The sequence below is a fragment of the Phoca vitulina genome, unplaced genomic scaffold (genome assembly GCF_004348235.1).
Source record: "Phoca vitulina isolate PV1807 unplaced genomic scaffold, GSC_HSeal_1.0 scaffold34, whole genome shotgun sequence".
NCBI lineage: Eukaryota > Metazoa > Chordata > Mammalia > Carnivora > Phocidae > Phoca > Phoca vitulina.
Genome location: NW_022589737.1, coordinates 17,819,923 through 17,838,663, shown reverse-complemented (window position 1 = coordinate 17,838,663; position 18,741 = coordinate 17,819,923). Strand labels below are relative to the sequence as shown.

Sequence of the window (18,741 nt, the reverse complement as noted above, 5' to 3'; positions counted from 1 at the left end):
TACCATTTTTTCCAACAGCATTTTCTTAGTTTGTGTCTCTGTGTCGCGTTTTGGTAATTCTCATAATATTCCAAACTTTTTCATTATTATATTTGGTATGGTGATCTGTGATCAGTGATCTTGGATGTATTGTAATTATTTGGGGGCACCACGAAACTTGCCCACATAAGACAGTGAATTTAATTGACAAATGTTGTGTGTGTTTTGCTTACACCCCATCTCTCCTCTCTCCTCAGGCTTCCCTATTCCCTGAGACACAACAATATTGATTTAGACCAGTTAATAACCCTACAGTGGTCTCTAACTGTTTAAGTGAAAGGAAGAGTCAATCGATACAGCAAATTTCACTGTTGTCTTACTTTAAGAAATTGCCACAGCCACCCCAGCCTTCAGCAACCACCACCCTGATTGGTCAGCAGCCATCAGCATGAAGGCAAGATCTGTCCCCAGCCAAAAGATTACAACTCACCGAAAGCTCAGATGATTTTTAGCATTTTACAGCAACAAAGGTATTTTTAAATTAAGGAATGTACATTGTTTTTTTTAGACATAATGTTATTATTGCACACTAACTAGACTACAGTATAGTGTCAACATACTGTTTATGTGCACCAGGAAACCAAAAAATGTGTTCGACTGACCTTATTGTAATATTTGCTTTTTTGTGGTGGTCTGGAGCCAAACCTGCAATATCTCCAAGGGATGCCTGTACACAGTAATGAATGCATTATTGTCTCCGTTGTGTGAATGAGATTACCAAGTCTGGGAGCACACTCAAGGTTATAGAGCCCGTAAGTGGCAGAATGGTTTACAAACCAGCCTGACTCCAAAAAGCGTGGGGCCCATGCACCCTGAGTAGTTCTCTCCCCCACCCCCCACCCACGCAATGCGGTGTCTTCCTGGGAGGCATGACGATATTTAACAATTATTGTGCAACTTACATAGTGCTTTGTACATTATCAATCTTCAGTAAGTATTTAGAATTCTAGACCTATGGAAACCTACCAGTTGGAAATGGTTTCAAGTGCATGTAACAGAAAATCCAAGTAATGGGGGTTCAGTTAAATAGGGCCTTGTTTTGGTCACATAACAATGTTTTGCTCACCTGGAGGTAGATGGCTGGCTTAGGTTCAGCAGTTTAGGACAGCATCTCTGGAATGCTCTTGAACTTTCAGAATGGGTGTTTGGGTAGCCAACAGGCAGTGTTGGACACAAGCCTTTACAGGGCATCTGGTCCCAAACCTTCATGTTACAGGTGAGGGACTGCAGCACACAGAAGTTAACCGACTTGCCCAAGATCTCACAGCTAAGTGGCCAAGGTCAGGTTTAAACCCAGATTCCCTAAACCATGGCCTCTTCTGCTTCTAAGAATTGATCCTTCTGGGATCCTGCTATCTACTAGAACTAACCTGATAGTGGATTTTGAATTGGTCTTTGATCACCCATATCCTCACCAGATTAATAGATTTACTTATAACCTAACCTGAGATTTCAATGACTCATTCCCAAGCAGTGGTCATAATGGTGGAAATTACAGTTGCTGTGTCCTGCAGAGTGAGGAAAGGTGGTTTGGAGGCCAGGGTTGGCAGTGTCTCCTCAGTCATATAGAAAAATGGTGACTCATTCAGGATGTCCATCTACTGAACTTCTGTTCAACCTTCTAAATCCAAGGGTGCTATGATAAAGAATTTGTCTCATCTAAGTCCAGGGTTCCTGGCATGGAGCTCCCAAAGCCCTTGGAATTCCCTGATTGATAGCAATGTTTTATTATGCTACTGAAGTGACTCATGGTGGGCCCCTGGATAGCTTCAAGCTGGGGCTGATCACCATAAAGTCCAACTACATGATTAGGGTTTGGAACTTTGGGCCAGCCTAACCTCTGGGGAAGGGATGGGGGCTGGAGATGGAGTTCAATCACATGCCAATGATGTAATCAACCATGACTATATAATAAAACCTAAATGAAAACTCTGGACACCAAAGTTCAGTGGAGCTTCCTTGTTGAATACACTGCTATGCCAGAAGGGTGATACACCCCTACTTCATGGGGAGAGGACACAGAAGCCCTACATCCCTCCCATACCTCACCCTATGTGTATCCTTTATATTAAAACTGCAATCACAAATATAGTGTCTTCACTGGATTCTAGTGAATTATCCCACCTGAGGGAGCCTGGGAACCCCTCTGAAACCAGATGGTCAGAAGTGTGGGTGGCCTGGAGACCCCTGGAATTTGTGGCTGATGAGGGCCATCTGATGGAGGAGTCTGCCCTGAACCTGCAGGATCTGCGCTCACTCTGGGTAGTTAGTGTCAGAACTGAATTGTAGTGTGCCCCGTTGGTGTTGGACAAGTTGGGGTGGAAATGGAATACCAACTCAGATTCACCCCCTCCTGGATTCCCCTCCCTTTCCAGATAGGAGGACAGCCAACCCTCCCTCTCCTGTGCTACCTTAAAATACACTGTATTTATCACACTACATAATGATATATTTATATCCTTGTTAATGTCCTCCAACTAGATCATTAGCTCCTAAAAGAAAAAGATTATACTTTATTAATTTTACTTCCATTTCTTTTTTTTGTAAGATTTTATTTATTTATTTGGAAAAGAGAGTGAGTGAGAGAGAGAGAGAGCACAAGCTGGGGGGAGAGGCAGAGCAAGAGGGAGAAGCAGACTTCCCACTGAGCAGGGAGCCCAACATGGGGCTCAATCCCAGGACCTTAGGATCATGACTCGAGCTGAAGGCAGACACTTAACCGACTGAGCCACCCAGGTGCCCATTACATGTGTTTCCATTGTGCTTGGCAAATATGAGTGCTCAGTCCACTTTTAATGAGCTAATGGATAAATGGATGAGTGTGTGACTCCCTCTATTCAGCACCCCCATCTCTCTGCCCTTGTTTTGTTCCTCATGCTGTCCTGCTTCACTCTTTCTTGCACAGACCAGGATAATTGTTCCACAGAAGCACCACTTTATCATAGCTGCTCTTTGTTTTCTGCTGAAGAACAGAGGCTGCCTGCCACACAGGAGTTTAATTTGTTTGTGTCTCAGGCACCTGGGTGGTTCAGTCAGTTAAGCGTCTGCCTTCAGCTCAGGTCATGATCCCAGGGGCCTGGGATCAAGTCCAGTGTCGGGCTCCCTGCTCCGTAGGGAGTCTGCTTCTCTCTCTGCCCCTTCCCTCACCCATTCTCTCTCTCTCTCTCTCAAATAAATAAATAAATAAAATATTTTTAAAAATGTGTTTGTGTCTCTGAGCCCTGTGCCCAAATGACAAGTGATTGGCCGGACATGGCTAGCTGAAGAGCTGATGGGTTCACAGGTTCTGAGCATTTCTCAGGCACTGTTCCCTGCTCAATCTCCACCCTCACCCCCCTGAAAATGGAATGGTGTTGTTTATAATGATATCAGGTACTGGAAGAAGTAGATGCCACCAATGAAACATCTGGAGCACAATAAGAAATAATTAAATAATTATATCCTAATCTCACCAAGACCCCCTCACCCCACCTTGACTGCTCTTCTGCTCCCTTGCCATGTTTGACTTGGCCCGTGCCTCTCTATGAAGCTCCAAGACTCCTCAATCCACATCTGAGAAAGCAGGACACCAGCCGAGGGATTCCTCAATCTCTTCCACACCCGTGTGCGTGTATCTAGCATTAGCCCCTTCAAGGCTTGGGGAGAGAAGCATGGGTTGGGAGAATTCTTGCTCTTCTCTCTCCCCTTCTCCATTTTCCCAGCACCACAGGGGCTTTCTCCTTCCTTTTCCTATGTGACAGGAGCTCCCTTTTGTGTCATTTCTTCCTTCTTCCTTGCTTTGTGGGCTTCTTTCTTCTAGGTGATGTTTACAATCCCCTTCTCTGAAGTCTTACGGCCAAATCTTAATGTCTTTATATAAATATCTTTAAATAAATAAAGATTTTATTTATTTATTTGAGAAAGAGAGAGAGAGAGAGAAAGAACAAATGGGGGAGGGGCAGAGGGAGAGGGAGAAGCAGAGTCCCTGCTCAGCAGGGAGCCTGATGGGGGGCTTAATCCCAGGACCCCAGGATCATGACCTGAGCCGAAGGCAGATGCTTAACGGACTGAGCCACCCAGGCGCCCCTCAAATTTTAATGTCTTAAGGGTCTTTGAGGATGAAAAGGAAAATCTCTAAGAGGAGAAATACAGAAGTCTTTGTAAAATATTATCTGTGTTACATAGACATCTAACCAACATTTACTCCTAGTTACTCTGTGCTGGGCACTCAAGAGAAGTCTAATCAAAAGGTGAGACATAATTTCCTCCCTCAGACAGTTAATGGGAGAGACAGACAAGCAAAGAAGCAATTGTAATCCAAAGAGCTTGAGGAAGACCAGAGTTCTGAGCTTTCACAGAAGAGGGACTCCTAACCCAGATTTTGGGGTCATGAGGCAAGGGGCACGATTCTGAGCTGATTCTTGAAAGACATAGAAGGTAAAGAAAAAACCTTTGGTAAATAAGGGATAAAAGCAGGAGCATCTGCCTGTGCAGAGGTCCAGAACATTAAGGAACTTCAAGTCAGTAGTTCAACTTAGCAGGAGCTGAGGCAGGAATAAAGGGAAGAGGTGAGACTCTGTGAACAGGTAGGGTTTTGTAAGCAATGAGGGCCGGCAAAGTGTCTCAGTTAGGAGATGACAGGCTTGGCTTTGGGCTACTTTCACCCATGGCATGAAGAATTAATTGGATGGGATAAGACCAGCACTTGGAGGCCAGTTTGGAGAATTGGGCTACCCAGGGGGAGGCCCCATCCTATTCCAAGCTCTAGTTGAGAATATGAGCTCATGCACTGATAACTGATCATTTACGTGTTTACTGAGGTATTTGCTTTGGTAGAAAGAACCCCCAAGCTAGAGGAGTAATTACTATAAATGAGATCCTATGAAATTCTAATGTACCCAACACACAACAGCATGCATAAACATGTCCACAAGTGTTACAAAAAGAGCTCCATTCCTTTCTTGTTTGGTCAACCCAGTGGGTTTGACTGCTCAGGATGAGGTTCTTGAGAAAGGGAGAGAAAGATGTTTTTTCTTCTAATGTGGGAGCAACTTTATCAAAAGAGATGGGGGCTCTTCAATGTGGTTTTAAGAGCCAAGCTAATGTTGAGACAGGCAGTGTCCATCCATGCCCAAGGCAGCCTCACAACAGAATCGACATCCTTTGGTGCCCCCAGTGTGCTCCAAGGCAATGGCCTTCAAGCACATTTAGGGCAGATGCCCTCTAAACAAATCAATCACAAACCAAAACAAAAGCCTCAAGAATGGGAACAAATAAAGATGCAGAATGGGAAGAATAAAACCTTACAAGTTCATTGTTAAGATTAAGTGAGTGAATAAAAAGTCCTGGCGGCATAGTACCCACCAGACTCTTTGTTCCATCAATGTTAATTCATTTAGCCTTCCTTTCTGAGCTATGTAGGGAATCTTATAGATGATAAGCAGAGTTGCCATTTATCGAACATTTATGGAACATTTATTGAATTGCAAAAGAATAAACACTTTACATGCATTATTTCATCCTTACAACTGCCCCATTTTACAGATAATGAAATCAAGGCCCAGAGAAGTTAATTGAGTTGCCCAAAAGCACACATGGGTGAGACGGACTTAAGCCCGTTTGTCTAACCCTAGCAGAGCTGAGGCATTAACCACTACACCCTCCTGTCCCTCCTGGCTTCAGAGTCACAAGATGAGACAAATGCCCAGCAAAGGACTCTTCACTGAGCCCTACTTCCAAAACAAGCACCTCTGAGGAAAGAGATTTCTCAGCCTTCCTGAGAAAACGATTCCATGTCCTAAAGCCTCATATTCACTGCTCAGAGAACTCTCCTCTGTCAAAACCTAATGGCTTCTTGCTGTAATTTCAACTCATTGCTTCTTCTTTAGTTTAGTTGGCAAGGCTTAGAATAAAATGAAATTGAAGTGTTATTTCAAAATACTTGTGTCTCCATCCTTCATAAAAAATGGTTCCATCTTTTTTTGGACTTGTTGGCAACAGTGATTTATTTCTTACTTTCAAGATCATGCTCTAGCTAGTAAAAATAAAATGGTGTGTTTTTTTTTTTGGCTGGTGGGGGGTGGGGTTAGCAAAAATAAAAATTATTCATTGCCAAGGGAATGAAGCTTGAAAATCATTTTTCTTTGAAGAGAATTTGGAAAAAAAAAAAAAAAGAAAAGAAAAAATGAATGCTCTCTAAGCTATGGTTTTCTTCTTTGTACTTTTTAAAGTAAGTGCTATGCTTTTTTTCTCACGCTGAGGTATGAGGGCAACTTCACATCCTACATATGCTCAGATTAGTCTATTTCTAGCCCCATATAGTTCTAATGACAAATATTCACCAAACAACATATACTGAACTTTCATTATTTTACCTGAAAAAGAAGAAAAAACAAGCTGTTCAGGTCTCCCTCTCACAGGACAGCAGATCCTTGACATTTTCGAAGGAGTGTTCCCAAGATTTTGGCAAACTCCTAGGAATGCCTTTTGTGAGAATGTTTAGACCGGCACCTAACTGCCCTTTAAGTTAGTTTAGTCAAAAGTCACTTGTCTCCTATATAGAACCACACAATCTAAGTTAATTAAGTTTTTATTTTTCATTCAAGTTTTATCTTCCACCTAATAAACAAATTAGGGCTGACTCGACACTCACCGAGAATTCCATAAAATCCACTTTACCTTTGCCCCCCCCTTTTTTTTTTAGAGAGAGAGAGTGCACAAGTGGGGAGGGGAGGAGCAGAGAGAGGGAAAGAGAGAATCCCAAGGAGACCCCACACTTAGCATGGAGCCCGACGCAGGGCTCGACCTCACGACCAGAGATCATGACCTGAGCTGAAATCTAGAGATGGATGCCTAACCAACTGAGCCACCCAGGCGCCCCCAATTTACCTTTTTTGTGTGGATTGGTCCTGTTTACATTAAAGACTTGAGTCCTTCCTAAAGCATCCCTCCTTAAAGTAGCCTGAACTTCTAATCTCTGGACAGTCACAACTATTTTCTCTTGGAAGTAAGTGTAAGAAGCTATTTTGGTCATTTTTCAAGATAAGTAATCAAATTAAGTGGTATAAATGTAACAGAACAAGAAAGGGATGTTTAAGCAAATCATTAATAATAATACTTATTATGGACTGAATTGTGTCCTCCCAAATTCATATGTTGAAGTCCTAATCCCCAATGTGACTAGATGGAGATAGGGCCTTTGGGGAGGTAATTCAGGTTAAATGAGTCATAAGGGTGGGACCCCAATCCAATAGGTCTGGTATGTTTATAAGAAGAGGATGAGACACCAGAGAGCATCCTCACTCTCTTCCCCTCACCCTTAGCTTGAGCATACAAAAGAAAGGACACAGAAGGACACAGTGGGAAGGGGGCTATCTGCAAGCCAGGAGGTGAGGTTTCACTAGAACCTTGGTGACACCTCGGCCTTGGACTTATAGCCTCCAGAACTGTCAGAAAATAAACTTCTGCTGTTTAATGCACCCAGTCTGTGGTATTTATTACGGCAGCCCTAGCAGACTCACACAATACCACTCGATGGAATTAAAATGATTATTTAAGCAACAAAAGGAGGAAGCAGTGAGGGTCTGGGAAAGAGTCCAGGAGAAGTGAGGAAGTGCGGACTTGTAAGTGAGCTGATTACTCGTGTCTTATGACAGGGAATCAATAGATATTGGAGCAAATTGATAATCAAAAAAGGGGAATTTTGAATACATTATTTAAAGTTATAGAGGTGAACCATTGAAGAATGCTTCCGCTTCAGTTAATAGAAAATCTGCATATTGTGGATTGAAGAAATAGTTGTTTTTTTCTCCCCATCCCTCATAACAAGCAGTGCAGGGGTAAGTAGCTACGAGATTAGTTCAGAAATACCCATTGACAGGGCCAACATCACCGCAATTCTCCTGGCCTTCTCTTCACGATCAGAAGTTAGATGTTGCAGCTCCAGCCATTAAGACCTCATTCCAGACAGGATTAGGAAGTGAGGGAAAAGGGATAGCACCAGCAGACTAGCTTATATTTTTGGCCAGAACTGTAACATGGTCACCTTTAGCTGAAAGAAAGAAGGGGCTTAGGAATGGGTATTGCATTAACCTTACCTACCTGTCTGTCACCAGAAGGGTTAAAAGTAGTGTCCTCTAATGTGTGAGGCCATGGGTAGGTGGTCAGAGACTTTTGTTTCTATTTTGATCTTTTTCATGTTCAATCATTTTTTAAAACTTTAAAATTTTGAAAGCTTTGAAGGATGAAAAGAAATCATGCCTCAGGTTTGTAAATTACTACATGTCATGGACACCTTGGGGTGTGATCGTTGAAGCCACAAATTTAAAACAGGGACTGCCAAGAATCTGCTTGGTATGATGTTTCCTGGGGTAGCCCAAGGAGGTTCCAAATTCATTTAGCGCCTCTGAGAGTCTCATAGCTAGGTATTAAAGGCAGCCTCTTTGAGCTATCTACTCCAGGCCTTCATCATGGCTACTAGATAATTTTTGGCAAGACCCACAACCACATAGAATAGTGGTCAAAAGCATGACCAGTGGAATTAGAAAGATTTGGGTCTAACACCCACTATACACTTCTTGCCAGTTGTGAAATTGGACAAATCACTTCAGCCTCACTTTTCTGAGTCTGTTTCCTTGCTTATAAAATAGAGATAGTAACACTTCCTAGCACAGTTTACAGTGAGAATTCACTACTGTTTTGCTTGCACTTAGAATGCTTGAATCAATAAATATTTATTGAATACTTCCTGAACCTTTTCATTTACAATTTCCCTAAGAATTTGTCATAAGGTCTGAAATGGGCACATTATGTTTGGTTTATGGTGACTCTAAAGTAAGCTTGCAACTTTCAATGGACTAAATTGCATACTAAATTGCATTTCTCAATTAGTTAATGCATAATAAATAGAAGCTGGATTTAAAACATACTTTAAGAAATTCTTATGCAAAGTGAATTATTGAACTTTTTGTTGAAAATGTGCGCCTTGGGGTGCCTGGGTGGCTCAGTTGGTTAAGCGACTGCCTTTGGCTCAGGTCATGATCCTGGAGTCCCGGGATCAAGTGCCGCATCGGGCTCCCTGCTCGGCGGGGAGTCTGCTTCTCCCTCTGACCCTCCTCTCCCTCTCATGCTCTCTGTCTCTCATTCTCTCTCTCTCAAATAAATAAATAAAATCTTAAAAAAAAAAAAAGAAAATGTGTGCCTGGGTTCATGCAGGATGCTGTCTGCCTACTACAAACGCCTAGCAATGTTGTTCAAAACTAAAAAATGGAAAAATCCAAATTCTATAAACAAGGAGTAAACTGAAAGTTAAACTGGTAAGTAGGAGTTGATATCAGAACTGCCCATAAGACTATCAGGATTGACTATACATTTTAGATGCTGAGGTTATACTGGGGTCAGGGCTGGAATTTCCTGCCTGAAGATGGAAGCCTATGAGTGGTTGTGTTCTCAGACTAAATGGTGTAAGTGGAACTAGGGTATGGAGTAGCCAGGGGAAATGATCTGGAAACTTCCCACTCCTCCTGGGCCAAGGGTGGAAAATAGAGTTACCCACAAGAAACTGGAAATCTAAGCCAGCTCTATGCTTGGATGTGGCCCCAAACTCGTGGGTTTGGAAAGCCCAAGCTGAAAACAACCTTACAAACTCATTCAGAGTGGTAATAACAGAAAATCTAGGTCGGATTAATCTTTTTGTATTAACAACTAAAAATCTGGAAAAATATTTTAAAGCAACTTTACAAAGGCATTGGAGAGGGACAAAAAGCAGGTAGAAATGGGGATGAGCCCACTCTTGAAATACAATGGCAACTGGTGTGATTTGGGAGTCAGAGGCTTTTGTCTACAGAAATTACTTAATAATGCATGAAGCTCAGGGTGGCAGAAAGCCAGAATCTTCCTCCTTGAAATAGCCCAAGACAAAGTTCAGGGCTTGCGGAGTGACTAGAAAGTTATGGGTAGAAATTGTGGAGGATAAGGAGCTGCAGAAGGAGTGAAACACAAAATCTTAATATAAACTGAGCCAAAATCCTTGGCAGAGCACTAAACCATGCATGTGTTGGGGAAGCCCTGCAAAGCCCAGCTGATAAGCAGCAGGTGGACATTGAGGGAATTGAGAAGAGATTATTTTCTGCTGGCCACCATAAGGGATATCAAGGTTACTGCCTGCTAGATCAAAATAAGAGAAACAAAACCCTTCAGAGAAACATCCGGAATATGTTCAACATACCGTCGTAATATTCATAATTCAATCAATTAAACAAATCACTAAACATGCAAAGAAACAGAAATATGTGACCCATTCTCGAAAGAAAAATCAGGCAATAGAAACTAATTCTGAGATGACCTAGAAGTTGTACTCAGCAGACAAGAAACTTATTTAAAACAGCCACTATTGGAATTATTCAAATATTTTACAGGAAAATATACTCATTGTGAATGAACAGAGTGATAATCTCAGCAAAGAAATAAAAATTATAAAAAATAATCGAATAGGGGAAGGATGGTACTTCTGTAATGGTGGCATAAAAAGTTCAGGCAATTGCTTTTGAAGATAAAAGTTATAAAATGGGACAAAATTATTTAAAACAATTTCTATTCTGTGAAAGATAATGTCAAGAGAATGAGAAGACAAGCCACAGACTGGGAGAAAATATTTGAAAAAGACACATCTGGCAAAGAATTGTTACAAAAAAAACTCTTAAAATGTAGTAATAAGAAAAGAAACAACCCCATGGAAAAATAGGCCAAAGACCTTAACAGACACGTCACCAAAGAAGATATACAGGGGGCAAATAAGCATATGAAAAGATGCTTCATCTTGTCAACAGGGAAATGCAGTCAAACAACAATGAGTTACCACTACACACTTATTAGAATAGTCAAATGTGGAACCAATTAAAAATTTTAAAGCTGAAAAATACAACATCTAAAGTCCATGCCCAATACTTCAATTCACTATGGTAGAAGAAAATCTAGTTAGTATAATAAGACAAGAAAAGGATATGAGTCATGTATATTACAAAGAAGTAAAGCTGTCTTTATTTGTAAATGACATGATCATGTACATAGACAATCATAAAGAATCTATTAAAAAAAAGTCTACTAGAATGAATTACTGAGTTAGCATTGTTGCAGGATAAGAGTTCGATATAAAAAGAAATGTTTTCTGTATCTTGGATCAACAGAAAGGAATGAGAATTCCAGAAGTGATGGCCTAACAAATGCCCTTAGGGCCCGACAGAGGTAGGGAACTTTAATAAAACATAAAATTAGATGGAAAAAACGCTTCAGCAAAACTTTGTATAATAATGGAAAGAAGAGGTTCCAGCTTCTCCCAGAAAGAAAAATCACGCTTCTCACTGATAAAATGGCTTTGAGTGGATAAGGACTAAAAACGTATCCAGTATTTCTGAGGCACAGAGCTAGGTAACCCTTCCTTTGAAGTGACTATGTCTGGGTTGACTACCTGTACTCTTTCAACGGCTCTGCAGACACTTCCCAAGGGCCCTATCATGCTTTAAATTCCATGCCTGGAATGCTTTAAAATTTTGCATATTCCATAACTTGCAACTAGCAATCTTTATGTGGCCCAGGTTCTGGCAGACATAGTCACAGAAGTGAGCTATGTGAAGGTGACGTCAGTAGACCTGGGTAGACCAGTGATCCGGGTAAAGGTCAGACTGTTCTTCTTGGGAGCACTGAGCTTGAGGCATTTGGTTGATTTGTGGCAGCTGTAGCAGAGATTCTACAATGCGGGGTGGTGAATGACGGTCAGTTGTATCAGTGGGTTTCTTCTAGCATTGTCCCATGGACTAATTGAGCATTTCTCTTGGCTGCTGTGCTTCCGCTTTTAAAACATCCCAACTGGGGCGCCTGGGTGGCTCAGTCGTTAAGCATCTGCCTTTGGCTCAGGTCATAGTCCCTGGGTCCTGGGATCGAGTCCCACATCGGGCTCCCTGCTCCGCAGGGAGTCTGCTTCTCCCTCCCCCACTCCCCCTGCTTGTGTTCCTGCTCTCGCTGTGTCTCTCTCTGTCAAATAAATAAATAAAATCTTTAAAAAAAAAAAAATAAAACATCCCAACTAGGTTCCCTAGTGTTCCTGAAAATCTTCTCTCTCTGATATCCTGTAAAAATTGCACTTAGATTTAAACTAGCTAGAGTGGGTTCTGTTTTCTGTAACAAAGGACATTGATTAATAAGGAATTTGTTCCAGAACTGGTGGCAGGCTATAGACTTTCAAAGAAATGGGGATCTGGAATTAATTATCTTATTTCATAGGGTTTGAAGGCAGTGGGGATTGGGTTAGCATTACAGGATGAGGCACAGGTGTTCTAGAGCATGTTTGGGCTGAGCAGTCACTTAAATGATCCACCATGGTCACTTGGAATGAAATGCATATTGAAAGCAAAGCTTTGCTGGCCACAGCAATTGACCATTATCATGGACATAAGAAATATCTGAGTTGTGGGGACCTGGGTGGCTCAGTTGGTTAAGCATCCGACTCCTGATTTTGGCTCAGGTCATGATCTTGTCGTGAGATCGACCCTTGCGTCGGACTCTGCACTCAGCATGGAGTCTGCTTCAGATTCTCCCTCCCCACCCCCTGCTTCTCCCCCTGCTCATGCTCTCTCTCTCAAACAAATAAATAAATAAATAAAATCTTTTAAAAAAAGGAAATATATATGAGTTGTAATTTGGGATGGATGCTTCTAACTAAGTTATAATAGTTTTAAAAAGAAAATGATAGCCTGAGAATTTTACATCAGAGAATGAAGGATATTCTACGATTGTCCTGAAAGACTTTCCTGTATCTCAAAACTGCAGAGCCAATGTAGCTAATATAGTGGTTAATCAGACATAGTGGGCTGAAAAATTACAACAGAGGTTTAATTCAAAGCCTCACTTGGTCTCTAACGTGAGTTAAGGCATTTATAGGGGAAGTATGGCACCCTGAAAATTGGAATGGGAATATTTGTGGGTATTCAGATGACTCCAATAACCCCACATTTCACTGAGCCTTTCTTGCTGAAGAAGTAGTTACTCCTCTCCATTGGATGAGGCCAGCCCACCCTGATTACAGACCTACAGTAACTCATCAAAGAACACCCGATATAAAATGTCAAGCCTCTTCAAGTTCCACTGCTAATGCTAAGGCCCAGGGTGCCATAAGCGGCCATTTACAACAACAAACCCAGAGGAGATATTACACACCAAATAACTGTATGATTTAAATAATTGAATTATATAAACATGGAGGTAACATATGTGCGAATGGATTATCAGAGTGCTAGAACAGGGAGGAAAGAATAAAAATGTAAATTAGACTGAATTTATCAAATTGAGAAAACACACCAGAGATTCTGGAATCAGTGGGTTAAGTTTGGGCTGCTGAGAATAGCTTTTTGTTTTTGATATGCAGTTTACATTCTTTTTTAAAAATTGTGGTTAAGGGCTGCCTGGGTGGCTCAGTCTGTTAAGCGTCTGCCTTCAGCTCAGGTCATGATCTTATGATCCCAGGGTCCTGGGATCGAGTCCTGCATCGGACTCCTTGCTCAGCCGGGAGCCTGCTTCTCCCTCTGCCTGCCCCTCCCCCTGCTTGTGCACGTGCGCATGCACGCATGCTCTCTCTCTTTCTCTCTCTTTGTAAAATAATAAATAAAATCTTTCAGAAAAAAGAAAGAAAAATTTAAAAATTGTCATTAAAATGCATATAAAATTTACATGTATGTTATAATGATATTCTAAAATATATTATATTATATTTATTTATTTATAAATATAAATATTTATCATCGTAACCATTTTTTTAAATAAAATAAGACCAAAAAAAAGAGCACATGGTTCTTTTTTTTTTGTTCTATTTACCACGGTAAGTGATGTTTACCATCTTAATCATTTTTAAGTGTACAGTTCAGTAGTGTTAAATAAATTTATATTGTTGTGCAACTAATCTCCAGAACTCTTCATCTTGCAGAACCCCAAACTCTATACCCATTAAATAATTCCATATTCTTTCCTCCCCCAGTCCCTGGAAACCACCATTTTACTTTCTGTTTCTGTGTATTTGACTACTCTAGGGACCTCATAGAAGTAAAATCATACACTATTTGTGTTTTTGTTACTGGCTAATTTCACAGAGCATAATGTCCTCAAGGTTCATCCATGTTGTTGCATGTGTCAGAATTTCCTTCCTTTTTAAGGCTGAATAATATTCCGGTGTGTGTATATATACCATATTTTGTTTATCCATTCATAGACTGAGGGACACTTGAGTTGCTTCCACCTTCTAGCTTGTGAATAATGCTGCTATGAAGTTGGGGGTACAAATATCTCTTCAAGACTCTACTTTCAAATCCTTTGGGTTTACAACCAAAAGTGGAATCTCTGAATCATATGGCAATTCTATTTTTAATTTTTTTGAGGAATTCTCATACTATTTTCCCTAGTAGCTGTTCCCTTTTATATTTCCATCAACCATGTATAAAAGTTCCAATTTCCCCACATTCTCTCCAAATTGATTATTTTCTGGTTTTTTGATACTAGCCATTCTAATGTGTAGTATCTCACTGTGACTTAGATTTGCATCTCCCTAATGATTTCTGATGTTGAGCATCTTTTCATATGTTTCTTGGTATATTTTCTCTGGAGTAATGTCTATGCTAATCCTTCGTCCATTTTTTAAAAAGATTTTATTTATTTATTTGCGAAAGAGAGCGAAAGAGAGCACAAGCAGAGGTACTGGCAGAGGGAGAGGGAGAAGCAGGCTCCCGATGAACAGGGAGCCCAACCCATGCCTTAATCCCAGGACACTGGGATCATGACCTGAGCAGAAGGCAGAAGCTTAACTGACTGAGCCACCCAGGCACCTCTCCTTTGCCCATTTTTAATTGGATTGTTTTGTTGTTGTTGAATTGTAGGAGTTCTTTATATATTCTATTAGCTCCTCATCAGATATTTGATTTGCAATTATTTTCTCCCATTGCATAGGTTGCATTTTCACTCTGTTGATTGTTTCCCTTGATGCACGGAAGTTTTAAATTTTGATGTAGTCAGATTTATCTATTTTTACTTTTGTTGCCTATGCTGTTGCTGTCCTATCTAAGAAATCATTGTGAAATCAAATGTCATGAAGACTTTTTTCCCTATGTTTTTTTCTAAGAGTTTCATAGTTTTAGCTCTTATATTTAGGTCTTTGATCCATTTTGCATTGATTTTTGTATACAGTATGAGGTGAGGGTCCAACTTCATTCTTTTGCATATGGATATCCAATTCACCTAACATCATTTATTAAAAAGTCTCCTTTCCAGGGCGCCTGGGTGGCTCAGTTGGTTAAGCGACTGCCTTCGGCTCAGGTCATGATCTCGGTGTCCTGGGATCGAGCCCCGCATCGGGCTCCCTGCTCGGCGGGAAGCCTGCTTCTCCCTTTCCCCCTCCCCCTGCTTGTGTTCCCTCTCTTGCTTTCTCTCTGTCAAACAAATAAATAAAATCTTTAAAAAAAAAAAAGTCTCCTTTCCCCCATTGGTCTTTGCACCCTGGTTGAAAATCATTTGACCTTATACGTGAGGGTTTATTTCTGGGCTTTCTATTCTATTCCATTGGCCTCTAGAGCTGTCTTTTTGCCAGTTATCACACTGTTTTGATCACCATAACTTTATAATAAGTTTTGAAATCAGGAAGTGTGAAATGAAACCTCCAACTTTATTCTTCTTTTTTCAAGATTATTTTAGCTATTTGGGGCCTTGAGAATGATTTTAACTAATTTAATAAGCAATAATAATTTTATAATTAATTTAATGATCTGCTAGGTTTCTATTGTCTCTGGGCTCAGTACTGGTCTATGCCAAATGAGCTTGAGATGTCATAAATTCCTTTATAAGTTAGGAGAAGTAATGCAAAGACTTTGAGAAATAGGAATAGTGCAGTGGATTTATTAGGTATGACCCATGCATTCACCCTTAAATATGTCCTCTGAGAGGGCCCAGACCTTTCCAAGGCATAGAGAAACACACCAGTGAGAGAAATGCAGACATATGTGAAAGTGCTAGAGTGGATCTTTTCCGTGCATGAAAAATGAATGTGAAGAGGCTGTCTTTGAAATGGACTTCCTAATATGAGTGAGGTTGATGGGACTGGATTCTGGGATGGCAGAAGCCAAGTAGTAGTACTCATCTCTAGGGGCACAGAGGGTATGGTTACTATGACAATCAGCAGGGTCAGCTCATTAATCAATTATTTGTCCTACAGGAACTTCATAGTGACTAAATTATCACAGGGACCTTGAATGAATAGAAGGACATTCTATTAAGGTACTACTTGATTTGTAAAACAAAACAAAACAAAAAAACCCATAGGTCTGGCAAATGGAGACCTAACTTTAGCTATCACATTTGAAATTCAGAGCCCCTCATTTAATTTCCATACCCAAGTTAGTTTACAGATCATGGACCCCTTGAATAAAGAAAAGACTATGACAGTATCACAGTAAGTGCTATAGTTCTCCCAATCAGCTTCTCCAAATGGGCTTATGGAATGACCAATTTGGGGATAACTGGACTGGCTTTTTGTTCACACCAATTCTTAGAGATGAAAAAAGTCATTGTGATCCATAGGTGAGAGTGAGGTCTTGTAGAGGTCAAGTGATAAATGGAATTTTGGCTTTTGTCCCACTCATATGGGGTCCATGGATTTATTCTGTGGCTAATTCCTGAGTTTCTAAGTGTAGAGTTGGAATACTTAGCAACCAACAGAATCTACACATGAGGTCAGTTATAGTAGTATCAAATGGAAGCCCCTGGAAGCTCCTCCTCCCAGTGAAAATACAAGCCAAAAGCAATGTCATCTCTCTGAAGGAATCACAGAGGTTTGTGCCAATATTAAATACTTCAGGTGCAGAGGTAATGATTCTTACTAAAGCCATTCAACTCACCTGCTTGACCTCTACCTAAAATAGATCATCAGGTCACATACATAGGACTAGGAATCAAAAAAGCATCCAATTTCTCAGCAGACATGCTGGAAAGTAGATGAGCAACGCTAGTAGGCAGAATAATGGCCTCCCACCTCCTGATTCCCAGAACCTATGAATATGCTCAGGCAAAGGAGAATTAAGGTTGTAGATGGAATTTTGGTTGCTAGTCACTGATTTTAAAATAGGAAGATTATCCTGGATTATTCAGGTGGACACAATGTAATCACAAAGGTTCACAAATTACATCCTTGTAATCACCTTTGAAAAGTGGAGTGGATAGGCAGAAGAAGAAAGAAGGAAATGTGACTTTAGAAGGTCAGGGAGATACCATGTTGCTGGCTTTTAACATGGATGAAGCAGTCCATGATCTAAGGAATGTGGGGGGGGGTTCTCTAGAAGCTGGAAAAGACATGGAAATGGATCCAACCCAGAGCCTACAGAAAGAAATGCAACCCTGAAGACACCTTAATTTTAGCCCTAGGAGACCTGTGTCAGATTCTGACCTACCTACAGAAATGTAAAATAATAAATTTGTGCTGTTTAAGCCACTAAGACTGTGGGAATTTGTTATGGCAGCAGTAGAAAACTAATAGAAATGTTTTCAAAATTCACTTAGTTTCTATGTACCTTTTCTTGGGCAACTGCTAGAGAATGTGGTCTTCTAAAATAAAGGAGTAAATTTAAAAAAAGAGGAAAACAGGTATCTAGGAAACTGCAAGACCTAACCACTGGGTAGAGGAGAACGGGGATCCTGGAAAAGCAGGTGTTCTGCAGACAGAAAGATCTGCCAGCCCAGGGAGGAGCAGCTGACAGCCCAGGAGGTGTGGGGGAGGGGTGATGGCAGACACTCTATGTGCGTGGGCAGGTCACAAACGGGTTTTTAACTCTTCCGAAAAATTGGGGAGGAATTAGTGATAGTGACATAGAAAACTAAGCCAGAAACAAAGAGGAAGTTTTAACTCCAGAAGAGCAAGTTTGTTTGTAAAAACAGAAATATAATTGTTATACCCTACTCGTCTTGGAAGTGAACTCTATTTGCATGTTTTAATAATACAGACATAGAAGTAACTTGATTGGAAGGATACAGGGAAGAAAAATAAAGGCTTAGACCTCTAGATCTCCATTTTTATTGGTTTACTGTTTGTTTGTTTGTAGACTACAGAGGCACAGAACTGAATTAATCATAATCCTTGGTTTATGCCTCACTCTTAATGTTGCCCCAAACAAAAACTAGAACCTTGACAATTATTTATAACCCCATCACCCTAACCCCTTCTCCTCCATCTCAAGTAACCAATATCCTAAATCCTGTGTTCATGATTCCTTTGCCTTCCTCACATTTAACCTGAGCACTTTCAATCCATGACCAGACTGAGGATAAGGTTCCTGCTAGACTAGAAACAGGAGGAGAGAAGGAGCTAGTAACATCAACCGCTTCGTACCCATAAGGCAGCAAATAGCTTATTCTCAGCAAGAGAGGCTACAAAGTCTCAGAAAGGAGAGTGAACTCAGGGCTTTCTCACATTAAATATCATTAGAATATTTTTTTAAGTGCCATCCAGCACTGCACATACCTTATTTGTTCCCTCTTTAGCTACTCCTTGAAATGAGAGAGAATGGCGGGGGCGGGTACACAGAGATGCCAAAGCAAGATGCTAATGACCTGAACTCAGCACTATGAGCATCTTCTACCACCTACAGGCAACACTCTAAGACAAGCTGTTTCCCCAGTCGATGTTCCCCTGCCATCTTCCAG

At 40.8% G+C, this 18,741-nt stretch overlaps 1 protein-coding gene across 1 annotated transcript in view; it reads right to left on the bottom strand.

The window, feature by feature from the left end:
• The window catches only part of GPR83 (G protein-coupled receptor 83), a 49,035-nt gene that overhangs the window by 16,123 nt on the left and 14,171 nt on the right, over window positions 1-18,741 (bottom strand). The window lies entirely within an intron of this gene.